Source organism: Hemitrygon akajei, unplaced genomic scaffold (genome assembly GCF_048418815.1).
Source record: "Hemitrygon akajei unplaced genomic scaffold, sHemAka1.3 Scf000035, whole genome shotgun sequence".
In the NCBI taxonomy this organism is placed as follows: Eukaryota; Metazoa; Chordata; class Chondrichthyes; order Myliobatiformes; family Dasyatidae; genus Hemitrygon; species Hemitrygon akajei.
Window position 1 is genome coordinate 9,174,000 of NW_027331921.1, and position 23,422 is coordinate 9,197,421.

General features: G+C 49.1%; 1 long non-coding RNA gene across 1 annotated transcript in view; it reads left to right on the forward strand.

The window, feature by feature from the left end:
• Window positions 1-252: 252 nt before the first annotated feature.
• LOC140720065 (uncharacterized) overlaps window positions 253-23,422 on the forward strand; it is a 28,706-nt gene continuing 5,536 nt past the window's right edge. The window contains exon 1 of the long non-coding RNA XR_012097088.1: window positions 253-316. This is a non-coding gene — a long non-coding RNA (uncharacterized lncRNA). The remainder of the gene's footprint in view (window positions 317-23,422) is intronic.

A 23,422-nucleotide genomic window follows, 5' to 3' on the forward strand; every position in this document is an offset into this window, starting at 1 on the left:
ATCGTGACACTGACACGACACTCTCTGTGACCCGTTCGGTAGCGTGACGCTGACTCACGTGTCACTGTAAACTCTAAACTTCCTTCACCATCTCTCTCAGTATCACAGATTCCTCAGTCTCAGTTTACCTCCGACCGAAACTACCATGAGTTAAACTCAACCCTTCAATCCAAGCTCTCTGCGCTCAACTCTAATCTCTCCGATCTTAAACGAATGCACAACGATCTCCGTCACCAGTTCACTGAAATGGAAACGAAGTACAGATCTGTCAACGAAACCAAGGCTCAAATCTGTGAATTGTTGACCAGCAGAAGAGGTGAGACATCATCCCCCTCTTTCACCCGCTCCTCATCACAGGGCAGGCATGGAGAGAGGAAGCGTCACTCTGTACTTGACATCGGGAGTGTGTGAAGAGATAGTATGGAGGGAGATTCACTCTGTGTTTGACCCGGTGAGTGTGGGAAGGGGCCGTTTGGAGGCAGCTCACTTCTGTGTCTGGTACTTTGCTGTGTGGTGCGCTGAGAAGATGTACAGGGGGAATCACTCTCCCTCTGAAATTTGTAATGTGCGCTGAGGGAGTTTCTTTCTGTGTCTGACAATTGGAGTGTGTGATGGAGACGTGGAGAAGAGATTCACTCTGTGTCTGACCAAGGCCGTGTGTGATTGGACTTTGTGGAGAGATCAAAATTCTGTTCTCTGACCCAGGGAGTGTGTGAGGGGTGGTGTAGAGGGAGCTTCACTCTGTCAGACCCCAGGAGTGTGGGATGAGACGGTGTGGAATGAGAAACACCCAGAATCTGACCCCGTAAGAGTGTGACTGTACGGTGTGAGTGCACGAAAGGCAGTGAGCTTCACTTTACGTCTGACCCCGGGTGTCTGTGATGGGTCCGTGGAGAGAGAGATTCAATCTGCGTCAGACCGTGTGAGTGTGTGATCGGACGGTGTGCAAGGAGCTTAAATCTGTGTCTCACCCCGTGTCTGTCTGATAGGACTCTGTGTTTGACACAGTGTGCCTCTGATGGGAAGCTATGGTGGGAAGTGGGGCTGAATGAGTGCGTTTTGTTGGGGGGGGGGCGTCATGTGTGTTTTTCCCCTGAATTCCCAACTCATGTCCTCTTGTTTGAATCTCTCCTACTCTCAATGGGAAAAGCTTATCCACGTCAACTCTGTCTATCCCCCTCATAATTTTAAATTCATTGTCAAGTCCGCCCTCAACCTTCTACCCTCCAAAGAATAAAGACCTAACTTGTTTAACCTTTCTCTGTAACTTTGGTGCGGAAGCCCAGGTAACATTCTAGTAAATGATCTGTACTGTCTCTATTTTGTTGACATCTTTTCGATAATTCGTTGACCAGAACTGTACACAATTTCCTCTCTGATCACGGACAGGTGTAATAGGGTAGTGTGGAGGGAGTTTCGCTCTGTGTTTGTCCGCAGGGCTGTATGATGGGAGAGTGCGCAGGGAGCTTCACTCCATGTTGGACCCAAGGAGTGTGTGATAGTGTGGTGGAGTGAAATCTTCAGTCTGAGGCTGACCCCGGTCGTGTGTGATGGGACAGTGTGGACGGAGCATCACTCTGTGTCTGACACTGGGAGAGTATGATGGGACAGTGTGAAAGTAGCATCACTCTGTGTCTGACACTGGGAGTGTATGATGGGACAGTGTGGAAGTAGCATCACTCTGTGTCTGACACTGGGAAGTATGATGGGACAGAGTGGAAGAAGCATCACTCTGTGTCTGACACTGGGAGAGTATGATGGGACAGTGTGGAAGTAGCATCACTCTGAGTCTGACACTGGGAGAGTATGAAGGGACAGAGTGGAAGGAACATCACTCTGTGTCTGACACTGGGAGAGTATGATGGGACAGAGTGGAAGAAGCATCACTCTGTGTCTGACACTGGGAGAGTATGATGGGACAGTGTGGAAGTAGCATCACTCTGAATCTGCCACTTGGAGAGTATGATGGGACAGTGTGGAAGTAGCATCACTCTGAGTCTGACACTGGGAGAGTATGATGGGACAGTGTGGAAGGAACATCACTCTGTGTCTGACACTGGAAGAGTATGATGGGACAGTGTGGAAGTAGCATCACTCTGTGTCTGACACTGGGAGAGTATGATGGGACAGTGTGGAAGTAGCATCACTCTGTGTCTGACACTGGGAGTGTGTGATGGGACTGTGGGACAAGAGCTTCATTCTTCGACTGTCCTCGAGAATGTGTGACACGACATTGTAGATGGAACCCGAATTTGTGTCTGCCCATTTAGGAGGTTTGTGATTTAATGGCCTGCAGGTACCTTCACTCTGTAACTGACTCAGGGTGCCTGTGATGGGACGGTGCCGAGGTAGTTTCATTGCGATTCTGAGCTTGAGAGTGTGTGATGGAACGGTGTGGAGGGAAAATCACTTTGTGTCTGATCCCGAGTGTGTGCGATGGGAGAGTGTGGGGGAACTCCACCCTGTGCCCGACCCAGAGGATGTGTGACGAGGCGCAGTGGAGTGAGCTTCACTCCGTGTTTGATCGAGGGTTCTGTGATAGGACGGTGTGGAGGGAGCATCTCTCCGTTTGTGAAACACTGAGTGTGTGATGGGGTGATGTGGAGAGAGCATCAGTCTGTGTCTGACAGCGTGAGTGTATCAGGGGAGGGGGGAAAGGTAGCCTCAATCTGTGCCTGATGGGAGTCTCTACGATGGATGATGTGGAGGGATCTTCACTCTGTGCCCGATCCTCTGAATCTGTGATGGGACGTTGTGGACGGAACTTCATTCTGTGTCTCTCCCCGGGCGTTTGCGATTGGACAATATGTTACGAGATTCACTCTGTGTCTTGACCCCCGGAGTGTGTGATGGATGGTTTGCGGGAGGTTCACTGTGCGTGCTCCTTGTTAATGTGCGTTAGGACAGTGTGGTACGCGATTCAGTCTGTTTTGACCCCGGGAGTGTGTGATGGATAGTTTGGGGGAACATCCCTGTGCCTGATCCTTGTTAATGTTTGATTGGACGGTGTGGGGGGAGATTTACTCTGTTCTTGACCTCAGCTGTACGTGATGAGAACGCATGGAGTGAAATTCCCTCTGTGTGGCACACCGGGTGTGTGTGATAGGAAAGTGAGAAGGGAGATTCACTCTGAAGGGAGGGGGGGAGCGAAGGGAGTCTCACTGTTCCTTGTTCCTGTTTTCCAGAGCAAACGTGTTCCGAGGACTGGGTCACAAATAAAGACCGGTGTAATTTCGTATCCACGTTTGAAACATCTTTACGCAGAGCGTTTCAAGAATGTTCAAACCGTGATTCAAGGCTGCTGGAAATCAATTCAAGGGATGAAGCGGTATGTGTCACAGCACGAGAAGATCCCACAGTAACACAGAAATCATCACTCACCCACGGGGTCCGACACAGAATGAAAACGCACAATGCACTCCCGTCTCACAATCCCGGGGTCAGACACAGAGCGAAGCTCCCTCCCCACCAGCTCGTCACACATTCTAGGGGGAAGACACAGAGTGAACATCCCTCCACATCGTCCAATCACGCACTGCCTGGGGGCGGCAAAGTGACGCTCCATCCACACGGTCCAATGAAACATTCCCGGGCCAGACACACTGTGAAGCTCCCTCCACACCTCCTCATCATACATTCCCGGGGTTATACACAGAGTGAAGCTCCCTCTATACTATCCAATCACACACTACCGGGGTCAGACACAGAGTTAATCTCCCTCCACCTCTTCCCAAAACATATTCCCGGGCTCAGTCACAGTGAAAACCTCCATCCATACCGTCCCATCACACTCTTCCGTAAATAGTTTTCGATTCTCAGCATTAATCAAAGGAATTTAATTTTACAGAGTTTTGTTTCCCGCTCTCTTGTCCCCCAAAACCTCGTTTACTGGATTGGTCAGTGCACGACCGGGTGAGATTTGGATTGATCTGTGGGCTGGGAGATGGGGAATGACACTGTCCTGAGGGGAGAAAATGGGATTAGTTTACGAACTGAAATAGGTTTGTGGGAAGAAAGCGGGGTGATGGGATTTATTGTCGGGAGAGGATGATACAAGGGGAGTATGTTTAGGCAGCGGTATGTGTCTGCTGCGGGACAGGGAAGTAAAATATTTTGGCGATTGTCAGTGGCCTCTGGGGTTTATTGTGGTGACTGACGCAGGGTTGTGGGGATTTGGACATGCAGTGGAATTATTTTGCTGACTGACACAGGGTTGTGGGGATTTGGACATGCGGTGGAATTATTTTGGTGACTGACGCAGGGTTGTGGGGATTTGGACATGCAGTGGAATTATTTTGCTGACTGACACAGGGTTGTGGGGATTTGGACATGCGGTGGAATTATTTTGGTGACTGACGCAGGGTTGTGGGGATTTGGACATGCAGTGGATTTATTTTGGTGACTGACGCAGGGTTGTGGGGATTTGGACATGCAGTGGAATTATTTTGGTGACTGACACAGGGCTGTGGGGATTTGGACATGCAGTGGAATTATTTTGGTGACTGACGCAGGGTTGTGGGGATTTGGACATGCAGTGGAATTATTTTGGGGACTGACGCAGGGCTGTGGGGATTTGGACATGCAGTGGAATTATTTTGGTGCCTGACGCAGGGCTGTGGGGATTTGGACATGCAGTGGAATTATTTTGCTGACTGACACAGGGCTGTGGGGATTTGGACATGCAGTGGAATTATTTTGGTGACTGACACAGGGCTGTGGGGATTTGGACATGCAGTGGAATTATTTTGGTGACTGACGCAGGGTTGTGGGGATTTGGACATGCAGTGGAATTATTTTGGTGACTGACGCAGGGTTGTGGGGATTTGGAAATGCAGTGGAATTATTTTGCTGACTGACGCAGGGTTGTGGGGATTTGGACATGCAGTGGAATTATTTTGGTGACTGATACAGGGTTGTGGGGATTTGGACATGCGGTGGAATTATTTTGCTGACTGACGCAGGGCTGTGGGGATTTGGACATGCGGTGGAATTATTTTGGTGACTGACGCAGGGTTGTGGAGATTTGGACATGCAGTGGAATTATTTTGGTGACTGACGCAGGGTTGTGGGGATTTGGACATGCAGTGGAATTATTTTGGTGACTGACGCAGGGTTGTGGAGATTTGGACATGCAGTGGAATTATTTTGGCGACTGACGCAGGGTTGTGGGGATTTGGACGTGCAGTGGAATTATTTTGGTGACTGACACAGGGTTGTGGGGATTTGGACATGCAGTGGAATTATTTTGATGACTGACGCAGGGTTGTGGGGATTTGGACATGCAGTGGAATTATTTTGGTGACTGACGCAGGGTTGTGGGGATTTGGACATGCAGTGGAATTATTTTGCTGACTGACGCAGGGTTGTGGGGATTTGGACATGCAGTGGAATTATTTTGGTGACTGACGCAGGGGTGTGGGGATTTGGACATGCAGTGGAATTATTTTGCTGACTGACGGAGGGTTGTGGGGATTTGGACATGCAGTGGAATTATTTTGGTGACTGACGCAGGGCTGTGGGGATTTGGACATGCAGTGGAATTATTTTGGTGACTGACGCAGGGCTGTGGAGATTTGGACATGCAGTGGAATTATTTTGGTGACTGACGCAGGGTTGTGGAGATTTGGACATGCAGTGGAATTATTTTGGTGACTGACGCAGGGTTGTGGGGATTTGGACGTGCAGTGGAATTATTTTGGTGACTGACACAGGGTTGTGGGGATTTGGACATGCAGTGGAATTATTTTGCTGACTGACGCAGGGTTGTGGGGATTTGGACATGCAGTGGAATTATTTTGGTGACTGACGCAGGGTTGTGGGGATTTGGACATGCAGTGGAATTATTTTGGTGACTGACACAGAGTTGTGGGGATTTGGACATGCAGTGGAATTATTTTGGTGACTGACGCAGGGTTGTGGGGATTTGGACATGCAGTGGAATTATTTTGCTGACTGACGCAGGGTGGTGGGGATTTGGACATGCAGTGGAATTATTTTGGTGACTGACGCAGGGGTGTGGGGATTTGGACATGCAGTGGAATTATTTTGCTGACTGACGGAGGGTTGTGGGGATTTGGACATGCAGTGGAATTATTTTGGTGACTGACGCAGGGCTGTGGGGATTTGGACATGCAGTGGAATTATTTTGGTGACTGACGCAGGGCTGTGGAGATTTGGACGTGCAGTGGAATTAATTTGGTGACTGACGCAGGGTTGTGGGGATTTGGACATGCAGTGGAATTATTTTGCTGACTGACGCATGGTTGTGGGGATTTGGACATGCAGTGGAATTATTTTGGTGACTGACGCAGGGCTGTGGGGATTTGGACGTGCAGTGGAATTATTTTGGTGACTGACGCAGGGTTGTGGAGATTTGGACATGCAGTGGAATTATTTTGGTGACTGACGCAGGGTTGTGGAGATTTGGACATGCAGTGGAATTATTTTGGTGACTGACGCAGGGTTGTGGGGATTTGGACATGCAGTGGAATTATTTTGGTGACTGACGCAGGGTTGTGGGGATTTGGACATGCAGTGGAATTATTTTGGTGACTGACGCAGGGTTGTGGGGATTTGGACATGCAGTGGAATTATTTTGCTGACTGACGCAGGGTTGTGGGGATTTGGACATGCAGTGGAATTATTTTGCTGACTGACGCAGTGTTGTGGGGATTTGGACGTGCAGTGGAATTATTTTGGTGACTGACACAGGGTTGTGGTGATTTGGACCTGCAGTGGAATTATTTTGGTGACTGACGCAGGGTTGTGGGGATTTGGACATGCAGTGGAATTATTTTGCTGACTGACGCAGGGTTGTGGGGATTTGGACATACAGTGGAATTATTTTGGTGACTGACGCAGGGTTGTGGGGAGTTGGACATGCAGTGGAATTATTTTGGTGACTGACGCAGGGTTGTGTGGAGTTGGACATGCAGTGGAATTATTTTGGTGACTGACGCAGGGTTGTGGGGAGTTGGGCATGCAGTGGAATTATTTTGGTGACTGACGCAGGGTTGTGGGGATTTGGACGTGCAGTGGAATTATTTTGGTGACTGACGCAGGGTTGTGGGGAGTTGGACATGCAGTGGAATTATTTTGGTGACTGACGCAGGGTTGTGGGGAGTTGGACATGCAGTGGAATTATTTTGGTGACTGAGGCAGGGTTGTGGGGATTTGGACGTGCAGTGGAATTATTTTGGTGACTGACGCAGGGTTGTGGGGATTTGGACATGCAGTGGAATTATTTTGATGACTGTGGGGAGAAGGAGGCAGACTCGGATTAGTTTGACGACAGGTCTTGCTCTGTGAGAGAGAGAGTAACGCAGCAGATTCACTTTGGAGTCTGACACTGATCTGAGGAGAGAGTGTGGGACAAGTCGATTAATTTCAAGACTGATACAGGGATGCGGGCACAGAGCCGGTCAGTGGGTGCAGATTGCGGACTGACGTAAGGCTGAGGGAGCGGTGAGGGGCAATGAGATTAACCTGGAGAAGGACATGAACTGTCGGGAGAGGAAGGGTCGTGGGATGCATTTGGGGACCGACACAGGGTTGCATGAAGAGAGTGTGTCTGTGTGACAAATTTCGGTACCGCGTAAGTCTAAGGGGGGAGGATGGGAGAGTCGGATTTGTTTGGGGACTGAAATAGATCTGAGAGGAGAAGGTGAGTGTGTTCGATTCACATTGGGACTGCCACAGGACTGTGGGGACCGCGGGACGACGGGCCGGAGGCTGTGGGGGAGGTGGTGTAGTTGGATTAATTTCTTGACTGACACAGAGCAGTGGGGAGACATTGGGATACTGGAATTATTTTGGGAACGACACAGGACTGTGGCGATTGCGTACTTTAATGGGACTAGTTTGGCGACGGTTTCGCTTTGCGCGCCGGATCTGTTTTATCTCTGTTCAAAGTTATTTTTTAACCATTTATTAACAGGAATTTTGACTTTGGTCGGCTGTACAAGATTTCCTCTGGAAGCTCTTCCTGCAGTGTATGTCAATCGAATAAATGGGGTGGCAACTGCCTTCATGATAATCACCATTTCATCTGCGAGAATTCCGTGTCCTCCCGCCCAGATATTCCTGAAAAGATCCAGCTTCTCTGTCACCAGCCCGGAGAGCCGACTTGAATCATATGATTACCCTGTCTTTCACTTCCTTATCTCTCCTCCACTATCACTCACCCATCCTCTCAAAATCCCCCCTGCAGTCTCTGACCCTACCTGCTGATCTAATCTCCTCTTTTCGCAACCCCATTCTCCCCGCCACACATGGACAAGCCCCTCTCCCCATCTATGACCTTCTTTCTCGCCACCCCTCCCCCATCCCGCTCTTCCTCACGCTATTTCCTCGACCTTTCTCCGCCTGCTGTTTCTCCGCTCTCTCATCTTACCTCTTTTCTCTATCTCTCTCGATTCTCCGTCTCTACCGCACTCTCTCCCTCCCCTCTCCGTTTCCTCTAACACCTCCGCCTCATGGATTCATCACTCTTTCTCCTTTCCACCCACTCTCACCTCAATCCTGTCCCGTCTGGTTCTCGATACCCCAGCTCTGGGTAAAGGTCTGTGCGGATTCCAACTGTCTGTGCCCCTCTTGAGCTTATGCAACTCTGTAAGGTTACAGCTACGGTCCAGGGAATAAAGACCCCTTCCTCTCTCCATCTCTGTCCCTCGAGTCCCAGCAATATACCTGAAAATCTCCCTGTTCATTCTTTCCGGCTCAATGGCATTTTTCCCAGAACAGGGCTCACCGACATCCTGTACAACTGCAACATGACCCCCCGACACCTGCACTCAGTGTCCTGACCAGTGAAGACCTGCGGGCCAAGTGTCCTGTCCACTGGCATCGGGTGTTTTGCAACGGAATCGATATTTGATTTATTATCTGACAGTTACACAGCTTGGATTTTTTTTTTGCACCATCAGTATGGCGCAAAGATGTAAAATTAATGTAAATTACAAATTTGAATAAATACCGCAAAAATGTAGAGTTATTTCTCGTGCGTTCAGAGATGCGATTGCGCAGTGGAAGAAGATGTCCCTTTGCATCTCTTTGTTTTTGATTTTCTCCCAGTTTAGAAAATAGTCCGCACATTCGTTTCTGCAACCAATGTGTACGACCATGCATTTTCCAACATCGTAATCCATTTGCCAATGAACATTCTACTAATCTGTCCAAGTTCTTCTGCATTCTGCCTTTTTCCTGAACCCTACCTGCCCCACAAAGAATCTTCGTAACATCAGCAGAATTGGCAACAATGCCATCTATCCATCATCTAAATAATTTCTATACAGCATAAAAAAAAACGACCCTGCGGAACATCACCAGTCGCTGTCAGCCAAACAGAAAAGGATCTTTTTTATTCCAACTCGCTGCCTCCTACCAGACAGCCATAACTCTAACCATGTCAGCAGCTTTCCAATAATACCACAGGCTCTCAGCTTGGTAAACAGCCTCATGGGTGGCACCTTGTGAAAGGCTTTAAGTCCAAATGTACAACATCCCTCGTATCCATTTTATCCATCCGAAGGGAAACGTTCCCTATGGATGTTGTTTGCACCTTCTTCGTGTTGGCGTGAGGGTGTTTGGCCCACTGTAGATCCTCCGAGACGCTGACAGCCAGGAACCCGGGAACTTCAGTTAAAGCCAAACGACACGGGAGCAGAATTAGGCCATCGAGTCTGCTCTGCCGTTTACCCATCCCTGATCCATTTCCCTCTCAGCCCCGATCGCCCGTCTGTTCTGCCGTTTCCCCATCCCTGATCCATTTCCCTCTCAGCCCCGATCGCCCGTCTGCTCCTCGTCTCCCTTCATGCATTGTCTAATCAAGAATCTATCAACCTCTGCCTGAAACTCATCCAAATGGCTGGGCCTCCCCGGCTGCCTGCGGCATTGAATCCCGCAAATTCTCCACGTTCTGGCGAAGGGAATTCCCGAACATCGCCTTTCCAATTTCGGACTACTTTCGGAGTCCTTTGTTCTCAGCGTGTGCCTTTTGACCTGGACTCTCCTACCGTAGGAAACATCCTCTCCACATCCACTGCCTCGTGGCCTTTCAATATTCAAAAGATTTCGAGTGGCTCAACTCTCCATCTTCAGCATGAGAGTGACCCCAGAGCCATCAAACACTCATATAATAACCTTCCAATCTCAGAATCATTCTCGCGAAACTCCTTTGAACCCTCCCCAATGCAAGCACATCCCTAGTTAGATAAGAGATCCAATCCTACTCGCAATACTCCAAATGAGGTCTCACTTGTGACTTAGGAAGCTTTAAAATGACAACATATAAGCGTATAACCATATAACAACAACAGCACAGAAACAAGCCATCTTGTCCCTTCTAGTCCGTGCCGAACGCTTACTCTCACCTGGTCCCACCGACCCTCACTCAGCCCAGAACCCTCCATTCCTTTCCTGTCCATATACCTATCCAATTTTACTTTAAATGACAATACCGAACCTCTCTCTAACACTTCTACTGGAAGCTCGCTCCACACAGCTACCACTCCCTGAGTAAAGAAGTACCCCTTCGTGATACCCCTAAACTTTTGCTCCTTAACTCTCAACTCATGTTCTCTTGTTTGAATCTCAACAACTCTCAATGGAAAAGCCTTATCCACGTCAACTCTATCCCCCTCATAATATTAAATATCTCTATCAAGTCACCCTCAAACTTCTATGCTAAAAGAAAAGAATAAGGAACTAACTTGTTTAACCTTTCTCTGTAACTTAGGTGCTGAAACCCAGGTAACATTCTGGTAAAGCTTCTCTGTACTCTCTCTATTTTGTTGTCATCTTTCCTATAATTCGGTGAAGAGAACTGTACACAATACTCGAAATTTTGCCTCACTAATGCCTTGTACAATTTTAACATTACATCCCAACTCCTTTACACAATGCTCTGATTTATAACGGCCAGCATACCAAAAGTTTCTTCACCAACCTATCCACATGAGATTCCACTTTCAGGGAACTATACACTATTATTCATAAATCAGTCTGTTCTACTGCATTCTTCAACGCCCTACCATTTACCATGTATGTCCTATTTTTATTATTCCTAACAAAATGTAACACCTCACACTTATCAGCATTAAACTCCATCTGCCATCTTTCTGCCCACTCTTCCAACTGGCCTAAGTCTCTCAGCAGACTTTGAAAACCTAATTCAATATCCACAACGTCACCTATGTTACTATTATAAGCATACTTACTAATCCAATTCACCACCCCATCATCCAGATCATTAATGTATTTGACAAACCACTTTGGACCCAGTACAGATCCCTGAGGCACACCTCTAGTCACCGGCCTCCAACCTGACAACAGTTATCCACCACTACTCTCTGGCATCTCCATTCCAGCCACTGTTGAATCCATTTTACTAATTCAATATTAATACTTAACGATTGAACCTTCCTAACCAACCTTCCGTGCGGAACCTAGTCAAAGACCTTACTGAGGTCCATATAGACAACATCAACTGCTTTACCCTCGTCAATTTTGCTCGTAACCTCTTCAAAATAAAATCAATAAGATTTGTCAGACATGACCTTACACGCAGAAACCCATTTCTAATCAGACTCTGTCTATCCAGATAATTATATACCATCTCTAAGAATACTTCCCATTAATTTACAGACCACTGACGTCAGATAATTGCTAGGTTCACTCTTAGAGCCCTTTTTAAACAATCGAAGCACGTGAGCAATACGTCAATCCTCCGGCACGACCCCTGTTTCTAATGACATTTGAAAGATTTCTGTCAGAGCCCCTGCTATTTCTTCACTAACTTCCCTCAAGGTCCTAGGGAATATCCTGTCAGGACCGGAGACTTATATATACTTTTATATTCTTTAAAATCTCTAGTACTTCCTCTTCTTTAATCATCATAGTTTCCAAAACTACCCTGCTTGTTTCCTCTACCCTACACAATTCAACATCCTTAAGCCTTCTCTCTGCTCCCGGCTCACTCCACCGCCCGCAGAACATCCGTGCTTTTACGTCCCAGTCCTGTCGAAATGAATGAAAACATTGCATTTGACTTCATCACCAGCGACTCGAACTGCAGGTTAATCATTTATGAAAACTACACGAGGTCTGCAGAATCCCTCTGCGCCGCAGATTAATTTTATTTTTTTTTTCTGTCCTTCAAGAAAACAGTCTACGTTTTTTTTCCCAGACTGCAAGTCCATGCAATTCCCAACACTGTATTCTAACTGCCACGTCTATTCTCATTCTCCTAATGTGTCTGAGCCCTTGAGCATCCCCTTGTTTTCTCAACACAACCTGTTGCTCGGTAACGTTGCTACCGACCGTGGTGTCCGGATGAGGGAGTATATCATCCCGTTGCAGAGGGACGGACCCCAGCCCGGGATTTGGAGTCGGTGATTAAAACTGGGAGCTCGTGCGCGCTAAATCATCCACATTCTGTCACGCGCACTCAAAGTATCCGGGACAGAATTCCAGACGACTGGGATGGCGGAGTGCTGGGGATGGGTGAGAGGGGAGAATGCAGGAGGGAATGTTTGGGTTTACTTCTCATTTTCACTTGGGTAGTGTTTGATTCTATTGTGCGGGTTGGCGGGGGATAGCTGCAGAGGAACTAAACAACGTCTGAACCGTGAATGTGTGAAGGGATGGGTAAGAGTGAATTCAATCTGTGTCTGTACCAGAAGGAGTGTGATGGGATAGTGTCGAGGAAGTTTCACGTGTCTGAGCCCGAGAGATGTGTGATGGGACCGTGTGGAGGGAGCTTCACTCTGTGTCTGACATTGGCAGTTTGTGATGGGAAAATGTGGAGTGAGTTCCACACTGTGATATTTGGAATATGTGAATGGATGGTATGGGGGGGGGGGGGGGGGAGACTCGCTCCGTGTTTGTCTGATGGAGTCATAGATTCTTATAATGTTGGCGTTGGGACAGCCTGCAAACAGAGATCAGGAGCGGGACAACTACATGCTTTAAAAAGCAGTGCCTCTCGTTTTTCTCATAACAACCAATCGGTGAAGTGGATTCTTTAACACGGGCAAAAAAAAAGGATAGGAGCTATTGTTGGTGGGTTTGTTTTCAATTTATTTATTGTTTCCTTCTGTACAATTGCACTGTTAGAACAGTAGACATGCCTGACAGGAGAGTTGAATGCCCCTCTTGCAGGACGTGGGACGACAGAGAGACCTGCAGTGCCTCTGACAACTTCACCCGTGAGAAGTGCATCCAGCTTCAGCTTCTAACACTCGGGGTTAAGGAGTTGGAACTGGAACTGGATGGGCTCATGATCATTCGGGAAACTGAGGGGGTGATAGGGAGGAAGTTAGACCCAAGGTTCAAAGGAAACAGTGTGACAGTGAGGAAGATGAAATGGGTTAAACAGCCAGGCCCAGTTTACACGCCCTCCTGTGACCAAACAGCTCAACAACAGGTATACGACTTTGTATACATCTGGGTGGGGGAGAGGGGTGCAAATGAACGGGTAGATTCCAGTCTGACAAATGACGTCTCTGAGGTTGGTTCTGTAGTTCAGAAGAGAAGGGGGCGAATGAGATAAGATCGGCTGCGATGATAGGGGATTAATTTTATGGGACAGAAAATATATTCTGCGGGTTCATTTGACTGCCATTGAAATCCGCAGCAGACCAGAACAGAGCTTGCCATCTTGAGAGCGAACGCTTGGGGGCAGCACATACTCCTGCCTGGAGGCCACCCCACACTGCACCACGCTGCTCAGCTCCTTCATTTTCTCTGCCAAGAGCAACTCTCTCAGTTTACAAATGAACTGGACTGGAACGAATATCCCAGCTGGATGTTTTCAGTGAGGAGGCGGAATGAAACGGTTGAAACTAGAGACGCAGAGGGATAAAAAGGTCGTATTGTACGAAATACGAAGTATGAAATTAAGGGGCAAAAGTTTAGGGGTAACACGAGGGGGAACTTCTTTACACATAGTGGTAGCTGTGTGGAACGAGCTTCCAGTAGAAGTGGTTGAGGCAGTTCGATAGTTATTTAAAAAAATGGGTAGGTATATGGACAGGAAAGGAATGGAGGTTTATGGGCTTAGTGTAGGTAGGTTGGACAAGGTGAGAGTAAGCGTTCGGCAAAGACTAGAAGGGCCAAGATGGCCTGTTTCCGTGCTGTAATCGTTATACGGTTATATGGAAATGTAGATGAGCTCGGGGCAGGGGGTGAACGGCCTGAATTGTGATATTGTAGACACTAATGAGGCGAGATTGGAGGACGGGAAGGAGCGTTACCTCAGCATTCCGGCTTTCGGTTGCATTAGTCGTGATGAAGCGGAAAGAATTCAAGGGCGATGGGCGGCTTTACTGGCCATATTGGATTCATGACAAACACAGGGAGAGAGTAGTTCCAGAGGATCTTTGCAAGGGACCTGGGTGTCCGAGGAATGCAGGGAGATCAAGTCAAGTCAACGCTGGTTACTTTTATTGTCCTTTCGACCTTTTCCCAGACGTTGAAGTGTCCCAGATGGACGTTGTGTAGGCAGAAGTAATTTACATTAATTGATATATCACAGCTTTGCGGGCCGATTGGTCCGTTCTATTAGGTGATTCACGTTCTCTGTTCCGCAGGGGGAGTAAAGAGTGATTTGAACCCATCACGGGGTGGGGTACATCAAGGTCTTTGATGATAGATTGCGAAACACAGGGAACGACCACTTCACAGACAGCATAGGCAGTGAACGAGCCACACAGCCCTCACCGTGACACCGACATCTCTTGCCGTGACAAGAGTGCGCCCTTCATCGACGCCCAGCAGCGTGACACCGACAGAGATCCTCACTGTCTCCATAATCCACTCCAGATCCCCTCCGAGTTCCCGTCAAAAAGACACTTTCGTGCACTCCTCCCCGTCTCTGTCACACACTCCCTCCACTACACCACTCCCGTTTCTGTCACCCCCTTCCCTTGCAATCTGCCCCGTCTCTGTGACCTATTCCCTCTCCAGCACGTTTCCCTATCTCCGACATAACAACTCCCGGACGACCCTCCCGTCTCCGTGACCCATTGCATTCCCTACAGGCCTCTACATCTCAGTCGCTTCCCCCCACTGTCCAGTCTCTCTCTTGGTGTTCACAGGTAATTGCGGGGAGAATGGGATCGGGTTTACGCCAGACCCCTTTCAGAGGTTATCCGATCTTTCGCCCCTGGGCCACTGCAGAGCTCTGAATGCACATCCAGGTCGTGTGGATACACACCACTTGCTCCAATGGCTGCAATCCCACCGGCCTTTCCCTGGACACGACTCTCCGCCCCTTCCTTCCTCTTCCCTCAGCCCGCCACCCGGTCACGAACTTAAACACTGAAGTGCTGGGTCTGTGATTCTTAAGTGGGTGAGCGAGCAACTGGAGGTCAATGTACAAATAGAGATCAGTAATGAATAGGGAGAATTCCTACGAGAACAGTATGAAAAGGGAGGTGGATCTGTAAGGTGAGGTCAAGTATTTAGATATTAGATGAAAGTCCAGGACGACCATCCGTCCAGGTGAGACCAGAGGTCGCAAGACCATGCAGTTTAGCACGTGGCCAGATAGTTGTTTTGTGTGGGAGGGCTGCAGAATTCGGGATCATTGCGCGATTCACAAGGGAGGTGGGATCGGTACAGAAGAGAAGCTTTGCACCTAAAATGGTGGCAAACTGATATCCGAGCGAGCAGATTTGCCAGGGCTGTACAGGAGGGTTTTGGGGAGAGATGTTAAACTGGAGTTGCTTGGGGGTTGGATTCAGAGTCCCAGAGCAGATAGCAGAGACGATGTGCGGACAAATGTTGCAAAGACCTCAGACAAGGGCCGGAATCAAAAGCTTGAATGTGATGCGACTGACGTCACAGAAATGCGTATATTTCAAGACTGGAAGTTTTCAGTAAAGGCAGAGCAATTCTTCTCTGAGGGTCACAAAGCTGCTCATAATATTCCGAATTAGGCCTCACCTGTGTCTTTTAAAGTCGTAATATTCTAAAGTGATTGGACAGGCTAGGTGCAGGAAGATCGTATCCGATGTTGGGGAAGTCCAGAACGAGGTATTAGAGATATCTATCTATCTATCTATCTATATATATATATATATATATATATATAGAGAGAGAGAGAGAGAGAGAGAGAGAGAGAGAGAGAGAGAGAGAGAGAGAGAGAGAGAGAGAGAGAGAGAGGGAGGGAGAGAGAGAGAGAATGCTATGGAATAAGAAGCAGGGCGAGATTCCCCCACTGGACGAGGGAGGGGTGGAAACCCTGTGGATGGAACGACTTTCAAGGGGAGGTGTTTACTTCACTCGGAGGAGGGTGTGGGCTCACTCACCGGTGTGTGTTCGGGCTTTGACTCGGGCTCGTGGCTTCTCACGGACTGAAGGCCTGGAGCCCCGGCGATCAGCAGGAATAGTCCAACACCAAAACCAGGAACCAAAGGTGGATGCATATCTCCCGGGAAATACAGGCTCTGTATGAGAGACACAAATCCCTCCGACACTCCCTCCTGCCCTCAATCTTCGCCCTTCCATTCATATTCTCTTTCTCCTCCTATTTCTCTTCTTCTCCAAATCATTCGTCTATCTTCCTCTCCTCCATCCCTCCCCACGCATCTCTCTGTACTCTCTGTAGCGCTCCCTCTCTCCCTCCCTCTCCCCCTCCCTCTCCTCCACTCTGCCTCCTGTCATACTGGCTCTCCATCCCCCTCTCTTTCTCCCGTTCACCTCCTCCTTACTCTCCCTTTCCCAATCTCTCGCCGAAACTCCTCACCCTCTATTCTCTACATCCCTCCTCCCTGCTCCTGTTTTCCCATTACCTTCCATCTCTCTCCACACACTCCCCCTGCTCTCACCCCTCTACCCTCTGTACACTCCCGTTCACCTCTTCTCCGCTGATCCCTAATCTTCCCCTCTGTTCACTCCCCCCTCTTTCTCCCCTCTCTCAATGTTCTCCCAACACCCACCACTCTAACCTCTCTCGACAAGGCTGTCCCACGTCCTGAATCTCTCTGCCAGTCTTCACTTCCTCCCCCTGCTCTCGGTTCCTCTCTTTATCAGCTGTCCACCTGGAGTTTGCTGTTGTCGGTTTGACCGCCTTCTCATCACGGGTTTCCTCTGACAACGGTCGTTTTCAGCTCAGAGACACAGTGAGTCCTGAACAAGATGGACGAGGGCAAGACTTACGTGAATGTGAAGTTCGGAGAAACGGGCCCACAGTCTCCTTCCAACGGTGAGTGGGGTTGGAAAACGGAGGGAGAGAGCTCCGTTCTGTGTTTGATCCCGGGTGTGTGTGATCGGACGGGGAGGGCGCCTCACTGACTCTCACTGTTCTGTCCCCAGCCGAGCCTAATGTATCGTACGTGGAACTTAAACCCTGGACCCTCTCTGTTCCCCGGGTCCGGACAGGTGGAGGTCAGTTTCATCTCTGTCAGTTTGACTGTATTTAGCTGATGTGTTCGTTCAGTAGAAACGCACAATTAACCCTAAAGATTAGTCAGACGGAACCCACGAACCCATTACGTTCACTGTTCTGTCCCCAGCTGAACGGATGGGAGAGGCGATGATGGAGGAGCACTTTTGGAGGGTTGGTGATGAGCCTGCACTCGGGCAGGGGAGTGGAGACCGCGCCAGGGAGGGACGGTATAGAGGGAGAGCTATGGAATAGTATGAAGAGAGCGTGTTGTGGTAAGTGTCGATGAAGAGAGAATGTCATCGGCAGGGCAGGGTGGAGTTTGTACCTTGGGAGGGGTGTTGAGAAGGGAGTATTGAGAAAGGGGCGCTATAAGGATGGGCAGAGGGTAGGAAATACAGAGGGAGGACGGATGAGGATAGAGGACATCTGTATATGGGGCTCTGTATAAAAGTTTACCCTAATTCCACACGTTCTTACCTCATTCTCTATTCCCTCTCTCCATCTTCACCGCCCTCTTCCCCTCTCCCTCTTTCTCCTACTACCTCAATAACTCTGTCCCTCTTTCCTTTCTCCTCCCTCTCTCTGTCTTTCGTAGGCTATTCTCACTTTGTCTCACACCTTCTCTCCCTCTTCTCCCCTTCTCTCTGGAATTTCACCTTACTCCCTCTTGCCTCCCTCCATCCCTCAACCCTTTTGCTCCCTTCTTTCCCTCATCTCTTTCTCCCCACTCTCCCCTTCATTGTTTCTCAATCACTCACTGCTAAAGCGCTCTACCGTCTCCCTTCTATCACACCACCCCCCTTCCCCCTTTCCTCGTCCCGTGACCTCTTGCCCATTCTGTCCCCACACCCTTTCCTTCCTCTTACCCTTTCGCTCTCTTAATGTTCATACCCTCTCGCTGCGCCCCCAATTTCCATCTCATCCCCCACTCCACACACTCTCAGACGGGAAATAGGGTGGGGAAGATGAGGCGAGCTTTAGTGAAAGGGGCTTCGGGTATTTGCCTCATTGGGTTCTCTTCCAAAGAAAGTGCGACCGGCACAGAAGAGACGGTTTCAATTCAAGGTGAGTTGCATTGCAATCCAACCATACATGAATATCCACCAACACAGTCAAACGAGTCTGCGTTACTCCAGGACCCAGATGCCAAACACAACACCAACGGCCACACAATGGCACAGAACCCTCAAAGATAACAAGCAAATGCAGAATATCAGACAAATGCATTCATACAATATAAATGGATTTCATATGTTATTTCATATGTATTCCAGGCTGAGGGAGAGTTGATACAGGTCTGCATCATGACGAGAGACAGAGATAGAGCAGGCAACCGGTGCATTTCTCCCCCAGAGAGAAATGTCTAATACCGCGGAGTGGAAGGGGTGAGGGAGTATCTTTGCAGGAGAGGTGAGGGGCGAGGTTTTGTTTACACAGAGAGCGTGGGTGACTGGAATGTGCTGCCAGGGGTGGTGCTGGAGGCAAATCGATAGAGGCGTTTAATCGACTCTTTGTCATGCACGTGGGTGTACAGGGGTTGGAGGGAGATGAGCATTGCATGAGGAAAAGAGAGTGATTTGAACACAGAGGATGGAAAGAACAGGGCTGGTTAGATCAGGGAATATGACGATGGATTGACAAAGTAAAGGAACGATTTTTCCACAGACGACATGGGCAGTGAAGGACCCAGAAGGAGAGGCCGATCAGACCCAACCATATGGCTAATCTGCGTTTTAACAGCGACCCTCATTATGACGGGTATCTGCTGGAGGATTCATGGTGAGTTTCATTCCCGTCGCAACGACCAAACCGCAGAGAATAAAAATTGCCACTTTAACAGCGGCACATTCCCAACATTTCCCGGAAACACCCTTCACTGTGATACCAAGACACCGCTCACTGTGTTACTGACGGGTCTCTCAGCATGACCACGAGTCACCGTGACATCGACACAACGCCCACCAACACATCCCTCAACATGATACCGACATATCCCTCAACCTGATGCCAACACAGAACCTAACGTAATAACGATTCAACATAACACTGACACGCCTCTCGACGTGGTGCCGAAGCGTCCCTCACTGTGACTTGCACACATCCCTCATTGTGACACAGACACGTCCATCTCTTTGAAACCGACTCATCTCTTATCATACAGCAAAAACAACTCCACCGAAACACCGACATAACACTCACCGTCACAAAGACACATCCCTCACCGTGACACCGACAAGCCCTCAGAGCGTCATCCACTCAGTCCTCGCCGTGACAACAACACTAAACTTACTGTGACAACGACACATCCACCGTGACAACGATATTTTTTCTAATGTAACACCAATTCACCAAACACTATGACACAGACGCGTCTCTCACTGCTACACCGTCAAACGTCGCACTGTGACCCCGACATATCTCTCACCGTGACATAGAGATACACCGCGATGTGACCCGGTACATCTCTCACATAGACCCAGAAACACCTATCACAATGACAGCTACACGTCTCTCACTGAAACACCGACTCGGTGTGACAGGGAATCAACTATCACCGCGATACTGACGCAGCCACCATCGTGATAGCAACAAAAACCTCGCTGGTACCCTGATATAACCCTCAGCGTGTCCCAGACACGTAGCTCACGGTGGCGCCGACGCCCCTCACTGTGCAACCAGCACCCTTCACCGTGACACTGACACACCACTCTCCGTGACCCGCTCAGTAGCGTGACGCTGACACACTATAAACGCCAAACATCCTTCACCATCTCAGATCACCTCTTACCGAAACAACAAACTCCTTTGGGAAGAAAATCAGGAGATGAGCAGGACCATGTTGACTACCAGTCCATGAGTTAAACTCAACTTTCAATCAACTTTGAGACAATTACTCACACCTCACCCTGACATAGGCAAACCCCTTACCGTGATGCCGACACATAAATTCACAATGACACCGACATAGTCCTCTTCATCACACGGACACACACCTCAGCGTGACAATATCCCACACACCGTGGTCATGACATGTCTCTCACGGTGACACAGACACACTCATCACAATGAGACCAGCACCCACACATTATGCAGATACTCCACACACCGGCACACCATCAGACCCGCCTCTCTGACATTTCCCTCGTCGTGACTTCGAGATACACTTCATTGTGTCCCGGTATACCTCTCGCCGGGTCACAGTGACACCGGCACGTCCCTCACAGCAACTCGGACATGACCAGCGCTGAGGCAGTGAATCGGTCATCACAACGATACCGACACAGACCCCATTGTAGCAACAACAAAACCTTCACCAGGGCATTGATAACCCCTCAGAGTGACACAGACACGCCACTCATGTTTCCGATGACGCCTCTCACTGTGACACACTTCACCGTTACACTGACACAACACTCTCTGTGACCTGTTTGGTAGCGTGACGCTGACTCACGTGTCACTGTAAACGCTAAACATCCTTCGCCATCTCTCTCAGTATCACAGATTCGTCAGTCGAACGAAATATGCCACCGAAACTCTAATCTGTCCGATCTTAAACGAATGCACAGCGATCTCCGTCACCAGTTCACTGAGATGGAAACGAAGTACAGATCTGTCAACGAAACCAAGGCTCAAATCTGTGGATTTTTGACCAGCAGAAGAGGTGAGGCATCATCCCCCTCTTTCACCCGCTCCTCATCACAGGGCAGGCATGGAGAGAGGAAGCGCCACTCTTCTCTTGACATTACGAGTGTGTCAAGAGTTGGTTTAGAGGGTGATTTACTCTGTGTTTGTCCCGGTGTGTGTGTGATGTGGCTGCGTGAGGAAGTTTCACTCTATGACTGAATCCAGGAGAATGTGATGGGACGCTGTGGAGGTGGATTCACTCTCTGTGCGACGCCATGAGTGTGTGTTGGGAATGTCTGGTAGGAGCTTCACTCTGTGTCTGACCCCGGGAGTGTGTGATGGGACGGTGTGGAGGGAGCTTCACTCTGTGTCTGACCCCGGGAGTGTGTGATGGGACGGTGTGGAGGGAGCTTCACTCTGTGTCTGACTCCGGGAGTGTGTGATGGGACGGTGTGGAGGGTGCTTCACTCTGTGTCTGACTCCGGGAGTGTGTGATGGGACAGTGCAGAGGGACATTCATTTTACGTTTCACCGGATTGTGTGACTGGATGGTGTGGAGTGAGTCTGACACCGTGAGTGCACCATCGCAGGGGTGGGCGGAACTATGCTTAGTGTGAGAACACGGGGGGAGTGTGATGGGACCGTTCAGAGAGAGATTCACTCTGTGACTCGCCAGGAAGTGTGTCATGGGACGTAAGGAGGGAGATTCACACTGTGTTGAACTCGGGAATGTGTGATGGGAACATGTGGAGGCAGCTTCCCCCTGTGTCTGTCACTTTGCTCTGTGATGTGTTGAGAAGATGTGGAGGGAGAATCACTCTTCCTATGAGAGAACGGGAGAGTTTATAAAACGAGCAGTTTGAGATGGGGGGGAGGATTTCTTCGGCAGTTTGGACGGGACACGACTGCACGAGCGCGTGAAAGTCTGCCTCTGAAGCAGCGGGAGAGTTAAAAAATGAACAGATTAACAGGGCAACGGGCAACGGAGTAGTGGGAGACAGAGTAGGAAGGGTTTGGCTCTAGAAGTTTCCACGAGCAGAGACTGAGGACGAACTTGCTTGCAGTGACGTAAGGCCGGGTAAGCTCCTCTAATTAATTTAATTAGATTAAAATTAGGTAATGGAGGCAGCAGTTAGGGCAGTCAAGTACTCCGTTTGCAGAATCTGGGAAGTCAGGGCGAGTTCTGTTGTCCCTGATGACTACACCTGTAAAAGGTGCATCCAGCTGCACCTTCTAACAAACCGAGTTAGGGAACTGGAGCTGGAGCTGGATCAGCTTCGGATCATTCGTGAAGCAGGGGCAGAAATAGACAGGAGTTTCTGGGAGATAGTCACCCCTAAGAGTCCGGAGACAGGTTGCTGGGCGACCGCAGAACATCCCTGTGGCCGTTCCTATCAACAATAATTACACCGTTTTGGATACTGTTGGTGGGGACAACCGACCAGGGACAATTTGCATTGGTCACGTCTCTGGCACGAGGCAAGGCCCTGAGCTCAGAAAGGAAGGAGCAAAAAGAGGAGAGCAGTCGAGATAGGGGATTCAATAGTTAGGGGGCAGATAAGAGGTTCTGTTTGAGAGATTGAGAATCTCGGATGGTCTGTTGCCTCCCCGGTGCCAGGAACCGTGATGTCTCGGAACGAGATCTGAGCATTCTCAAGAGGGAGCGTGAGCACTCAGATGCCGTGGACCATGTAAGGATCAATGACGTGGATGGGAAGAAGGAGGAGGTTCTGCAAAGAGAGTTTAGGGAGTTTGGTACAACATTTAAGGACGGGACTCCAGGGTTGTAATGTCAGGATTGCTACCAGTGCCACGTGCCAGTGAGGCTGGAAACAGGTGATAATGCAGATAAATACGTGGCTAAGGAGTTGTTGCAGGAGGGAGGGCTTCATGTTTCTGGACAATTGGGTCTTGTTCCAGGGAAGGTGGGGCCTGCTACGACGGGACGGGTTGCTCCTGAACAATAGGGGGACTAATATCCTTGCGGGAAGGTTTGCTAGCGCTGCTGCGGTGGATTTAAACTAGATTTGCAGGGGGAGCGGAACCAGAGTGATAGAGCAAATAGTGAGGTGGAAAAGGATAAAGGTAATCAGAGAACTGCTAGTGCATGGAGCAAAGCCAGATTTAACATATAAAGAGGCTTTGAGGAAAGAGAAACAGAATAAAGAGTATAAATGTATTAAGGTAGAAGGGATAAAGTGCGTGTTCTTCAATGCAAGAAGCGACAGGAACAAAGGAGATAAACTGAGAGCTTGGATACCTACATGGAATTACGATGTAGTGGCGATTACAGAGATGGCTGGCACCAGGGCAGGATTGGATTCCCAATATTCCTGGATTTCAGTGGTTTAAAAGGGTTAGAGCGGGGGAAAGGGGGAGAAGGGGTGGCGTTAATGGTCTGCAATAACA